Source organism: Salvelinus sp. IW2-2015, linkage group LG4q.1:29 (assembly GCF_002910315.2).
Source record: "Salvelinus sp. IW2-2015 linkage group LG4q.1:29, ASM291031v2, whole genome shotgun sequence".
NCBI classification, from domain to species: domain Eukaryota; kingdom Metazoa; phylum Chordata; class Actinopteri; order Salmoniformes; family Salmonidae; genus Salvelinus; species Salvelinus sp. IW2-2015.
In genome coordinates, this window is record NC_036842.1 from 42,366,201 (window position 1) to 42,378,500 (window position 12,300).

Sequence of the window (12,300 nt, forward strand, 5' to 3'; positions counted from 1 at the left end):
AACATTTCTGTAACGTCTTCACAGGTTTTCACACCACCGTTCTGTTATTTGCCCATGCCTCCATGCAGATCTCCTCTCGAAGCAGTTGTTTTGGGGCTGTTCTGGGCAACACGACTTTCAACTTCCCCCAAAGGTTTCTATGGGTTGGTTTGACCTCTGTCATTGCCAACAAAGGGTATATAACAAAGTATTGAGATAAACTTTTGTTTTTGACCAAATACTTATTTTCCACCATATTTTGCAAATAAATTCATTAAAAATCCTACAATGTGATTTTCTGGATTTGTTTCCCTCATTTTGTCTGTCATAGTTGAAGTTTACCTATGATGAAAATTACAGGCRTCTCATCTTTTTAAGTGGGAGAACTTGCACAATTGGTGGCTGACTAAATACTTTTTTGCCCCACTGTATATCATACACACACGTTTTTGTAATAATGACAATTGCAGCAATACTGAATGAACAATGAACACTTTTATTTTAACTTCATTTAATACATAAATAAAATCAATTTAGTCTCAAATAACATGAGAACATATGTTAAAACGAACCACCAGCTTTCATGGGTCTTCAATATTCCCAGTTAACAAGTTTTAGGTTGTAGTGCAGAAAGAAGAGCTTGTCTGCATGGTCCCCTGTCAGTCTGCTCCTCCGTGAAACACAGACCTTATTTGAAGTAGATCAAGACATTCTCTATGGAAGACATGAACGGTAAAATAACGAAGGAACCCCTTTCAAGTTCAGCCGCAAGTTATTACAGGAATTATAACGCGTCGACTATTTCTCTCTAAACCATATACCTTTGACTAATCCGGAAACTATCACCTCGAAAACAAAACGTTTATTCCGTTCCGTATTTTATCWAACGGGTGGCATCCGTGAGTCTAAATATTCCTGTTACATTGCACAACCTTCAATGTTATGTCATAATTACGTAAAATTCTGGCAAATTAGTTCGCAAAGAGCCAGGCGGCCCAAACTGTTGCATATACCCTGATTCTGCGTGCAATGAACGCAAGAGAAATGACACAATTTCACCTGGTGAATATTGCCTGCTAACCTGGATTTCTTTTAGCTAAATATGCAGGTTTAAAAATATATACTTGTGTATTGATTTTAAGAAKGGCATTGATGTTTATGGTTAAGTACACATTGGAGCAATGACAGTCATTGATTGATTGTTTTTTATAAGATAAGTTTAATGCTAGCTAGCAACTTACCTTAGCTTACTGCGTTCACGTAACAGGCAGGCTCCTCGTGGAGTGCAATGTAATCAGGTGTTAGAGCATTGGACTAGTTAACTGTAAGGTTGCAAGATTGGATCCCCCGAGCTGACAAGGTTAAAAATCTGTCGTTCTGCCTCGTTCCTAGGCCGTCATTGAAAATAAGAATGTGTTCTTAACTGACTTGCCTAGTTAAATAAAGATTAAATAAAGGTGTAAAAAAAAWGATCTAAAAATAAACGGCAAATCGGTGCCCAAAAATACCGATTTCCGATTGTTATGAAAACTTCAAATCATCCCTAATTAATCGGCCATTCGGATTAATCGGTCGACCTCTAATCTGTACTGTGGTTTTCATCACTAACAGGGTAAACGGGCAGCTTGATCTACCCAGGGAGACATAAATGCTTCCCGTCTCTGGTCTTTCAGGACAACTGGGTGGGGCTCAGGAGTTGGTTGTGTGATATGGAGGGTGTGTGTCTGTGGGAGGGACGTGCAGACTCTGCCTGTGATTCATAAGGAGCATGTGATTCAGAATTCAACTTCTCTCTCTCTCTCCCAAGGTAAGGCAGACTTCTTACGTAGGCTTCTGGATGTGGTATCCTGTGCTGATCAGGTGAAAGGTAAGCTGAGCTCACTGCCTCAATCAGTCTGTGTGTTAGCTAGCAGTAGTGAGAATGTAGTTTTTGTGCCATACACACCTGTTTACCTGGTATAAACTAGTGGGAGTGTGGTGTTGCATAACAGAGCTAGTTTCTGGGCCAAGCTGATGGCAGCAAAACTCTTGTTTCAGTGTGGCACGCATGTTTTATGAGGGTGAGTCATGTTTGAGCACAGGCAGAAATTGGAAATGGGGCTTGTCCCAAAAGGTGCATAGTGCATTTTATTATCTTTATATGCCGCAAGTTTTTTTTTTTATGGTCCTTTGCCGTGTTTCATATAGGCCTAAAGTGTTTTACCTATTGTCATTTGTACCAAAATGTAAATCATTAAACCTAAATCAGTAAACCTTCACCTAACCTATTGATTTGGCTTAGTTATTCTCTCCCGAGGAGCACATTGCCACATGAGTGAACTGACTGCAGGTCAGGTGTGTCCTCTGAAATAAAGCAGGGAACCCGCTGAAGACTGAACTAGGATCCTCAGGCGGGGGTGTGTCTGAGACTTTTGGGTCGGTTGAAGGGAGTAGATGTTTGGGAGGTTGTTCTGGGACAGATGGTTATAATGATACCCCCGGCTGCTATAGAAAGCACAGCAACACAGTTTGCCTGCAGGAAACGTTTACATTTTATACATAAGAAAAACCCTATAATGAGAAGGTGATTTTAGACGTTTTTGTATTCTCTCATTAGCACAGTGGATGTTTAGGTTGTGGGCTTTCCTGGTCGTTTCCTAGTTGTGTCATCGTGATCCACGTCGAGTATGTGAACAAACCGCTATGGAAATATTCAACTGTTATTGGGATTGAGATGCGTGTTTGTTCTGTTTTTAAGTTTCAACATTTTCTTTAGCAAGTCGCAAACTCTCTCTGAAATACTTGATGTATTTTAAAATCTCCACCTCCGAATTATATTCACAAGGCAGTGTGCGGCATTTATAAATAATGCATAGAACTAACACAACCTATTCCATAAATAGATATACAAGAGACTAATTAAGCAGTAATGGCAAGCTCTATGTCCGAACACACAAAGACAGGCTGGTCGGACAGGCTGAAATGGTAGGTAAAGTGGTCATGTAGCAAGCGTTTCGCCCTCTCTTATCAGGCAGGAAGCATGTTTACATTCTGCCTCTCCCATGTTTGTCTTGGCGAGTGAAAGTCCTGCCAACGGTTTTGAGATTTAACTGTAAATTACACGTCAACTAGGCCTAGTCTACGCTTAGAACACTTATGCACAGCTGAGATTATTCTGAGACAGCTGGGTCCTGTCCAAAAACTACCGCTGCACCGAGAGCGTCCTGACCCGTTGCATCACGGCCTGGTACGGGAATATCGCCGTCCACCACCATAAGGCCCTCCAGCGGGTGGTGAAGACGGCCCAGTACATCAGTGGGACCGTGCTACCATCCATCCAGGACATATACTCAAAGCTGTGTCTGAGGATGACATTGCTTCCCAGAAGGCAGTTTGGAACTCGTAGTGAGTGTTGCAATCAAGGACAGACTATTTTTTTGAGTTTGTTTTCTGCTATTTAGCCGACTGCTGGCGCTTATTGAAACCACGACTCCAGTCATGCAGGGCACTCTAGAATGTTATGTTAGCTTTCATTTTCTGGGGGTGACCTCCTTAGTGACTCTGGCTTCCTACTGAAATGCTCTCTGGCGGAGTGTCCCTGCTGCTCTGAGATACACATTCTTGCTACCTCTCTCAGGGCCTCTCTCTGGCTATGAATTATATCCCCTTCAAAGTGTTGTAGGAGGCAAGGCCTATGATATTATTAATGTGATCTATAAGGAAAATAAATGTGTAAAAGTTAACGAAATGTGTAAAAGTGACGCCTCTAAGCACTGAGATGCAGTGCCTTACACCGCTGCGCCACTCGTGGGCCTGTATACATTTCTATAAGTAGATAGACCCCGTATAAATTTAACATACCAGTTAAGAATTTGGCAAGTTTTTTTTGACTCTGTCATAACTCCAATCCTTCTATATGGCAGCAAAAGTCGGTATCCCTTTTACAATCATGGGATAAAAGCCCCACTAAAATTTTACACCTGGAATTTTTGGGGTGTTGCTCAGAAATGCACCAATCCTAGCCTGTATGGCAGAATTTGGGAGATTCCCTCTAGCACTCCAAACTGAAAAAAAGAGCCACCAAATTCAACATGCAACAATTTCAACAATTATACTGAGTTATATTATACAGTTCATACAGTTATACAGTTCATATGCGTAAATCAGTCAATTGACATGATTTCATAATCCTCTAATGTATGGATTTCACATGACTGGGCAGAGGCACAGCCATGGGTGGGCCTGGCAAGGCAGCCAATCAGAATGAGTTTTTCCCCACATGGGCTTTTTTACAGACAGAAATACTCCTCAGTTTCATAGGCTGTCCAAATGGCAGGTCTCAGARGATCCCGCAGGAGAAGATACCAGATGTGGAGGTCCTGGGCTGGCGTGGTTACACATGGTCTGCTGTTGTGAGACCGGTTGGACGCACTGCCAAGTTCTCTAAAACGATGTTGGATGCAGCTTATGGTAAAGAAATMAAGATTAAGTTCTCTGACAACCGCTTTGGTGGACATTCCTGCAGACAGCATACCAATTGCATGCTCCCTCAACTTGAGACATCTGTGGCATTGTGTTGTGACATGCACATTTTAGTGGCCTTTTCCCCCCAGCACAAGGTGCACCTGTGTAATGTAATGTTCGTGCTGTTTAATCAGCTTCTTGATATGCCACACCTGTCAGGTGGATGGATTATCTTGGCAAAGGAAAAATGCTCACAAGCAGGGATGTTAACAAATTTGTGCCCAAAAAATCTGAGAAATAAGCTTTTTGTTCGTTAGGAACATTTGTGGGACCTTTTTATTTAGGCTCATGAAACATGTGACCAACACTTTACACGTTGCGTTTATTTTTGTTCAGTATATACATTTTGCCATAGTGTGTAGAGAAATGTTTGCAGTTTTTAACATGATTTCTGAGTGAGAGGGGAAAAAATTGATGGTGGTCCCCTTGGTGGGTAATTCGACCAAGCTTACTACAAGTTTTTAGATAGCTGGCTGCTAGACTAATTTACACATCTAAAAAATGTTAGCTGATACGGCTGCTTGAGTGTCTGTTAGTGACTGACAATAAGAAATAAACTGCTGATGCACAACCAAATTTAGAAATAGCAATTTGTTTATTCTACTATTCCTAACTCTCAAATTGGTTTAGAGGGAGTCCTTTTTTTCACCTCTAAACTGCAGAGATTCACTTCCAGGCACACACTTTTTTTTCTTCAATTTGAACCAATTTTTGTCAGGATCTAGGTTTCCATCCAGTTGGTGAGAGATGTTAATGCCAATATTCAAAAATRTGCATCATTTTTTAATTAGTTTTCCTACCAGTGGTGTGTTTCCACAAAACTGACTTGTTGCGGATAAAAATCAGTGRGMGATGACAGTGCACAATATATACTTTTTTTGCTTAAGTTTTCATGTATTGAATAAAAAAAATCTAAAGTTCAATGTGTTTCCAACGCATTCAACTCTTCAGATAGTTTTGTCACAAAAAACTGTTACGTTAAATAGCAAATGTGCCTACTCTGGTCTTGGAATGTGATCTCTAGCCAACAGCTCACAGATACAGTACCGGTCAAAAGTTTGAACACACCTACTCATTCAAGGGTTTTTCTTTATTTTGACAATTTTCTACATTGTAGAATAATAGTGAAGACATCAAAACTATGAAATAACACACATGGAATCATGTAGTAACCATTTATATTTGAGATTCTTCAAAGTAGCCACCCTTTGCCTTGACAGCTTTGAACACGCTTGGCATTCTCTCAAACAGCTTCATGAGGTAGTCACTTGGAATGCATTTCAATTAACAGGTGTGCCTTGTTAAAAGTTAATTTGAGGCTCAAACGGATTAAGGAAAGAAATTCCAATCAGTTGTTGAGACAAGGTAGGGGTGGTATACAAAAACCAAGTCCATAATATGGAAAGAGCAGCTCAAATAAGCAAGAGAAACGACAGTCCATTACTTTTAAGACATGAAGGTCAGTAAATCTGGAAAATGTCAAGAACTTTTAAAGTTTCTTCAAGTACAGTCGCAAAAACCAACAAGGTCTATGATGAAACTGGCTCTCACGAGGACCACCACAGGAATGGAAAACCCAGAATTACATCTGCTGCAGAGGATAAGTTCATTAGAGTTACCAGCCTCAGAAATTGCAGCCCAAATAAATGCTTCACAGAGTTCAAGTAACAGACACATCTCAACATCAACTGTTCAGAGGAGACTGCAGGAATCAGGCCTTCATGGTCGAATTGCTGCAAAGAAACCACTACTAAAGGACACCAATAAGAAGAAGAGACTTGCTTGGGCCAAGAAACACATTAGACTGGTGGAAATCTGCCCTTCTGGTCTGGAGTCCAAGTTTGAGATTCTTGGTTCCAACCGCTGTGTCTTTGTGAGACGCAGAGTAGGTGAACAGATGATCTCCGCACGTTTCCAACCGCCATGTCTCACAAAGACTGACACTGTTCATTTAGAATTCAAGGCATACTTAACCAGCATGGCTACCACAGCATTCTGCAGATATACGCCACCCCATCTGGTTTGAGCTTAGTCCCACTATCGTTTGTTTTTCAAAAGGACAGTGACTCCACACATCTTGTCTGTGTAAGGGCTATTTGACCAAGAAGGAGAGTGATGGAGTGCTGCATCAGATGACCTGGCCTCCACAAACACCTGACTTCAACCCAATTTGAGATGATTTGGGATGAGTTGGACCGCAGAGTGAAGGAAAAGCAGCCAACAAGTGCTCAGCATATGTGGGAACTCCTTCAAGACTGTTTAGAAAAGCATTCCAGATGAAGCTGGTTTGGAGAATGCCAAGAGTGTGCAAAGCTGTCATCAAGGCAAAGGGGGACTATTTTATATAACATATATATTTTGATTTGTTTAACACTTTTTTTTTTGGTTTCTACATGATTTCATATGTTTTAACAGCTTTGATGTCTTCACTATATTATTCTACTATGTAGATCAGTAAAAACCCTTGAATGAGTAGGTGTGTCGAACCATGACCGGTACTGTTCATGATGAGATTATTATGGTTAAGAGCGAGAGTGTTTTGTTTTTCAAGCATCGATCCTCATGTCATCAGAATAAGACCATGTTTAAAAAAWATATATGTATATATTGGAAAGGRGCATCAAGATTACGTGCACTTTCCTTTTGACCTAGATAAGTATCACCACATTTCAAAACTATCTTGCCTTGCAAACACATTGGAATCACTGGCAGACTCTCAGCTAAGACCTTTTTTAAACTTCAAATGACAGTATATTGTTAATGTGCACCAGTCTGTTTCAGACCTGGACAAAGCACKGTTTCAGCTGCTACGCTTGTCTTCGATGATATATTGCTTCGATCATAGGACTCACTGTGCTGCCATATTTATAGACCGATCCAAGGCCTTTGATTCTGTCAACCATCCCCTACTCATTCAAAGGTTCTCTGAAATGGGTCTCGACCAGGTGTCMTGCAAGTGGTTTGGGAACTATCTGTCAGACAGGGCACTGTTATATATTACTAAAGGTATCCCACAGGTCGATTTTGGGACCTTTCCTCTTCACTATTTATTGGTCTATTTGCAAAAACCTGTAACGTTCATCTGTATGCAGYTGACAGCGTTATGTACACTATTGGCCCTACTGCTGACCAGGCTATGTTAACAGCTGCAATCTGATTTTGTTTCKTTGCTTTTGTATATATGTATACTATATATACAAAAGTATGTGGACACCCCATCAAATTTAGTGGTTTTGACTATTTCAGCTACACACGCTGCCGACAGGTGTATAAAGTCGAGCACACAGCCATGCAATCTCCATAGACAAACATTGGCTTTAGAAAAATGGCCTTACTGAAGAGCTCAGTGACTTTCAACGTGGCACCGTTGAATGCCACCTTTCCAACAAGTCAGTTTGTCCAATTTATGCCCTGCTAGAGCTGCCCCAGTCAACTGTAAGTGCAGTTAAGTGGAKACATCTAGGAGCAACAATGGCTCAGCCGCGATGTGGTAGGCCACGAGCACACACAACAGCACCGCCGAGTGCTGAAGCGCGTAGTGCGTAAAAAAATGTCTGTCCTCTGTTGCAACACTCACTACTGAGTTCCAAACTGCCTCTGGAAGCAACGTCAGCACAATAACTGTTCGTTGGGAGCTTCATGAAATGGGTTTCCATGGCCGAGCAGCCACACACAAGCTTAAAATCACCATGTGAAATGCCAAGTGTCGGCTGGAGTGGTGTAAAGCTCTTAACACTACAGCATACAATGACATTCTAGACTATTCTGTGCTTCCAACTTTGTGGCAACAGTTTGGGGAAGGCCCATTCCTGTTTCAGCATGACAATACCCCCGTGCACAAAGCGAGGTCCATACATAAATSGTTTGTCAAGATCGGTGTGGAAGAACTTGACTGGCATGTACAGAGCCCTGACCTCAACTCCATCAAAACACCTTTGGGATGAATTGGAACGCCGACTTCAAGCCTGGCCTAATCGCCCAACATCAGTTGCCGACCTCATTAATGCTCTTGTGGCTGAATGGCAGCAAGTCCCCGCAGCAATGTTCCAACATCTAGTGGAAAGCCTTGCCAGAAGAGTGGAGACTGTTATAGCAGCAAAGGGACCAATTCCATATTTAATGATTTTTGACTAGTAGACGTTCACATACTTTTGGTCATGTAGTGTATGTTTTTTTAAATTCTCATAGAAATATTTCAGATTGTTTACACATTATTATTATTATATATATATTTTTGTACATTTTATCCCTTTTTCTCCCCAATTTTGTGATATTCAAATGGTAGTTAGTCTTGTCACATCGCTGCAACTCCCGTCCTGACTCGGGAGAGGCAAAGATCGAGATCCAAAACACGACCCCGCCAAGCCGCACTGCTTCTTGACAAACTGCTCACTTAACCTGGAAGCCAGCCACACCAATGTGTCGGAGGAGACACCGTACAGCTGGCGACCGAAGCCAGTGTGCATGCGTCCGGCCGCCACAAGGAGTCACTATAGCGTGATGGGACATGGACATCCCTGCCGTCCTAACCCGGACGACGCTGGGCCAATTGTGCGCCACCTCATGGGAGTCTCTTGTTGCGGCCGGTGTTTACACATCGAGCAGGTCCCCGGCTATATTATTATTATTATTATATATATTTTTTTTAAGTCTCCCCAATTTCGTGATATTCAATTTGTAGTTAGTCTTGTCCCATCGCTGCATCTGCTGTACGGACTCGGGAGAGGCAAAAGTCGAGAGCCATGCGTCACTACCCTGCCAAACCTTCCCCTAACCCGGACGACGCTGGGCCAATTGTGCACCGGCTCATGGGTCTCCCGATCGTGGCTGGCTGCGACACAGCCCGTGATCGAACCCGGGTCTTCCAGGGACGCCTGAAGCACTGTGACGCAGTGGCTTAGACCGCTGCGCCACTCGGGAGGCCTAAATCATTTGACACTTGAAAACATAGATGAGCTAGTTAAGAAGCTTAGATTTAAAGTAGTCTTCTTTTATAGAACTAGATCATGCCTCCCTAAACGGCAGGAAGCAGGTTGTACTGGCAACCTTCCTGCCAGCTCTTGATTATGGTGACACCATTTATCAGAATGCAGCAGCCACTACTCTAAAACCCTTGGATGCAGTGTACCATAGCGCGCTTCGCTTTATCACAGGTGACAGGTTTAACGCTCATCGCTGTATCTTTTCGCAAGAAGGTCGGCCGGACGTCTCTACCTTCCCGTCGATGACTTCTCGTTTACAAAGCTCTGCTGCACAAGCTTCCAAGGTACCTCACTTCTCTGTTGAGTTATAAAAATACGAGGCACAAAACACGCTAACAGGGTTTTTTATCTCTTCATGTCCCTAGTGTCTCTACCAACCTAAGTAAATCATCCATTCGTTTTCACGCCCCCCCCCCCCCCCCGTGTTCAGAATCATTTGCAATCGCCATTACATCTTGAATCCCTGGAGCCAAAAGGGCAGTTCAGAACACTGATGGGTGAGTGAGTTCACTGAGGTTTTATTTGTGTTGTTGAAGTGTAGTGTATCTGTTGTATCTTGCATTTTCTTTGTTTGGCTGTTTTGTTGAATTATGTTGATTTATTTGTTCTCAGGGCACCATTTGAGAATTAGACCCTGGTTGGAGTCCCCTGAAGTAAATAAACGTTAAAATAAAATGAAACAGATTCAGTGACCATAGCCTGACAATAGAGACGGGACGCCGTAGAAAAACATGTAAGGTCAGAGAAGAAAGACTATGTAAGCACTGCGTTTCTCTTTCGCTCACTTCCATGGGGTTATTCAGTCATTCCTGCGAGGCCAATTCACACCTTAGGCACTGCGTTTGACCTATAACCTTGACGTCGAGTCAGTTTTAGGCTATGCTACTCATAGCTCTGATAAGGGTGTGAAATACAGTCGGTCAATGCTGGGTTCTACTTAATGTTAAACGTCTAACGTGCGGGGAGTTGAAGAGGCCCATTCTACAGAGCAAAAACCGAAAGCTCTCTTTTGAAAGCGCGCTTTTAATGAGTGGAATGCTAAAATGTTAATTGAGTCAAGGGCGCATTTCTAGTTTGGTTTGAGAGAGGGGCTTTTTGTGTGTCCGTCCATGCGTGTGTTTGTGTTTGATCTGATATCTCTCAACAGCCACATGAAAACCAGTCGGTCCAATTCCCTCAGTGGTCTCTAAATGGGGGACAACCACAATTAGTGAAATGGAGACCTTCCTGGTGACAGTCCTTCTCATGGGTATGGTAAAGAACTCCCCCCTAAGATAATACTGGAGCACATATCTTATGTTTGCAGCTTCCTTCTTTGCCACCCTCTTGTCCCAAGACCGCTTCCTAGTTCTAATGCGATGCCAGCATTTCATCAACAATGCTGCTGCCAACCTAAATGACCCGTTACACAAATTAAGAAATGTTCTTACCAGCCCAACATCAGCATTTGATCAGGTCTTTGTGCCATACAAGGAAAGGAAAGGGGGATACCTAGTCAGTTGTACAACAGAATGCCTTCAACTGAAATGTGTCTTCTGCATTTAATCCAACCCCTCTGAATCCGAGAGGTGCGGGGGGCTGCCTTAATCGACCTATGCGTTGATGATTCCTTGATGTTATGGAAGGTTAGGCTGGGGTTAACTACATTGTCAAAAGTATGTGGACACCAGCTCGTCAAACATCTCGTTCCAAAATCATGGGCATTTATATGGAGTTGGTCCCCCTTTGCTGCTATAACAGCCTCTACTCTTTTGGGAAGTCCTTCCATAAGATGTTGGAACATTGCTGTGGGGACTTCCATTCAGCCACAAGAGCATTAGTGAGGTCGAGCACTGATGTTGCGCGATCAGGCCTGGCTCGCAGTCTGCGTTCCAATTCATCGCAAAGGTGTTCAATGGGGTTTAGGTCAGGGGTCTGCAGGCCAGTCAAGTTCTTCCACACCAATCTCGACAAACCATTTCTGTATGAACAGTTCTTGTGCTGACGTTGCTTCCAGAGGCAGTTTGGAACTCGGTAGTGAGTTTTGCAACCGAGGACTGGCAAACATTTTATTTTTTACGTGCTTCCCGTTCTTTGAGCTTGTGTGGCCTACCACTTCGCGGCTGAGCCGTTGTTACTGCTAGACGTTGCCACTTGACAATAACAGCTCTTAGTTGACCGTGGCAGCTCTAGCAGGGCAGAAATTTGACGAACTGACTTGTTTAGAAAGGTGGCGTCCTATGACGGCACCACGTTAAGTCTCTGAGCTCTTCAGTAAGGCCATTCTACTGCCAGTATGTGTCTATGGAGATTGCATGGCTGTGTACTCGTTTTTATACACTGGTCAGAAACAGGTGTGCTTGAAATAGCCAAATCCAGTATTTTGAAGGTGTGTCCACTAAAAAGTTTGGACACACCTACTCATTCAAAAAAAGTTTGGACACACCTACTCATTCAAGGGTTTTTCTTAGTTTTTACTATTTTCTACATTGTAGAATAATAGTGAAGAAATCAAAACAATGAAATAACACATATGGAATTATGTAGTAACTAAAAAACTGTTAAACAAATCAAGATATATATATATCATCAAGGCGAAGGATGGCTACATTGAAGAATCTCAAATCTAAAACATATTTTGTTTAATACATGATTCCATGTGCTATTTCATAGTTTTGATATCTTCACTATTCTTCTACAGTGTAGAAAATAGTAAAAATAAAGAAAAACCCTTGAATGAGCAGGTGTGTCCAAACTTTTGACTGGTACTGTGTATATAATTGGTATCTATATATTATTTGTTGTTTGAAATTAGCAGCAGCACTACAGAACCATCGCTACCCCCGGCACATTAGAC

General features: G+C 42.3%; 1 protein-coding gene across 4 annotated transcripts in view; it reads left to right on the forward strand.

Annotated features, from left to right (window-relative positions):
* Positions 1–12,300, forward strand: part of osbpl5 (oxysterol binding protein-like 5) — a 103,954-nt gene that overhangs the window by 17,960 nt on the left and 73,694 nt on the right. For 3 of the 4 annotated variants that reach the window (XM_023984715.2, XM_023984716.2, XM_023984717.2), the window contains exon 2: positions 1,787–1,846. The exons of the other annotated variant lie outside the window; for it this stretch is intronic. The gene's annotated coding sequence lies outside the window, so the exon portion shown is untranslated. The remainder of the gene's footprint in view (positions 1–1,786; positions 1,847–12,300) is intronic. 4 annotated transcript variants of the gene reach the window in all.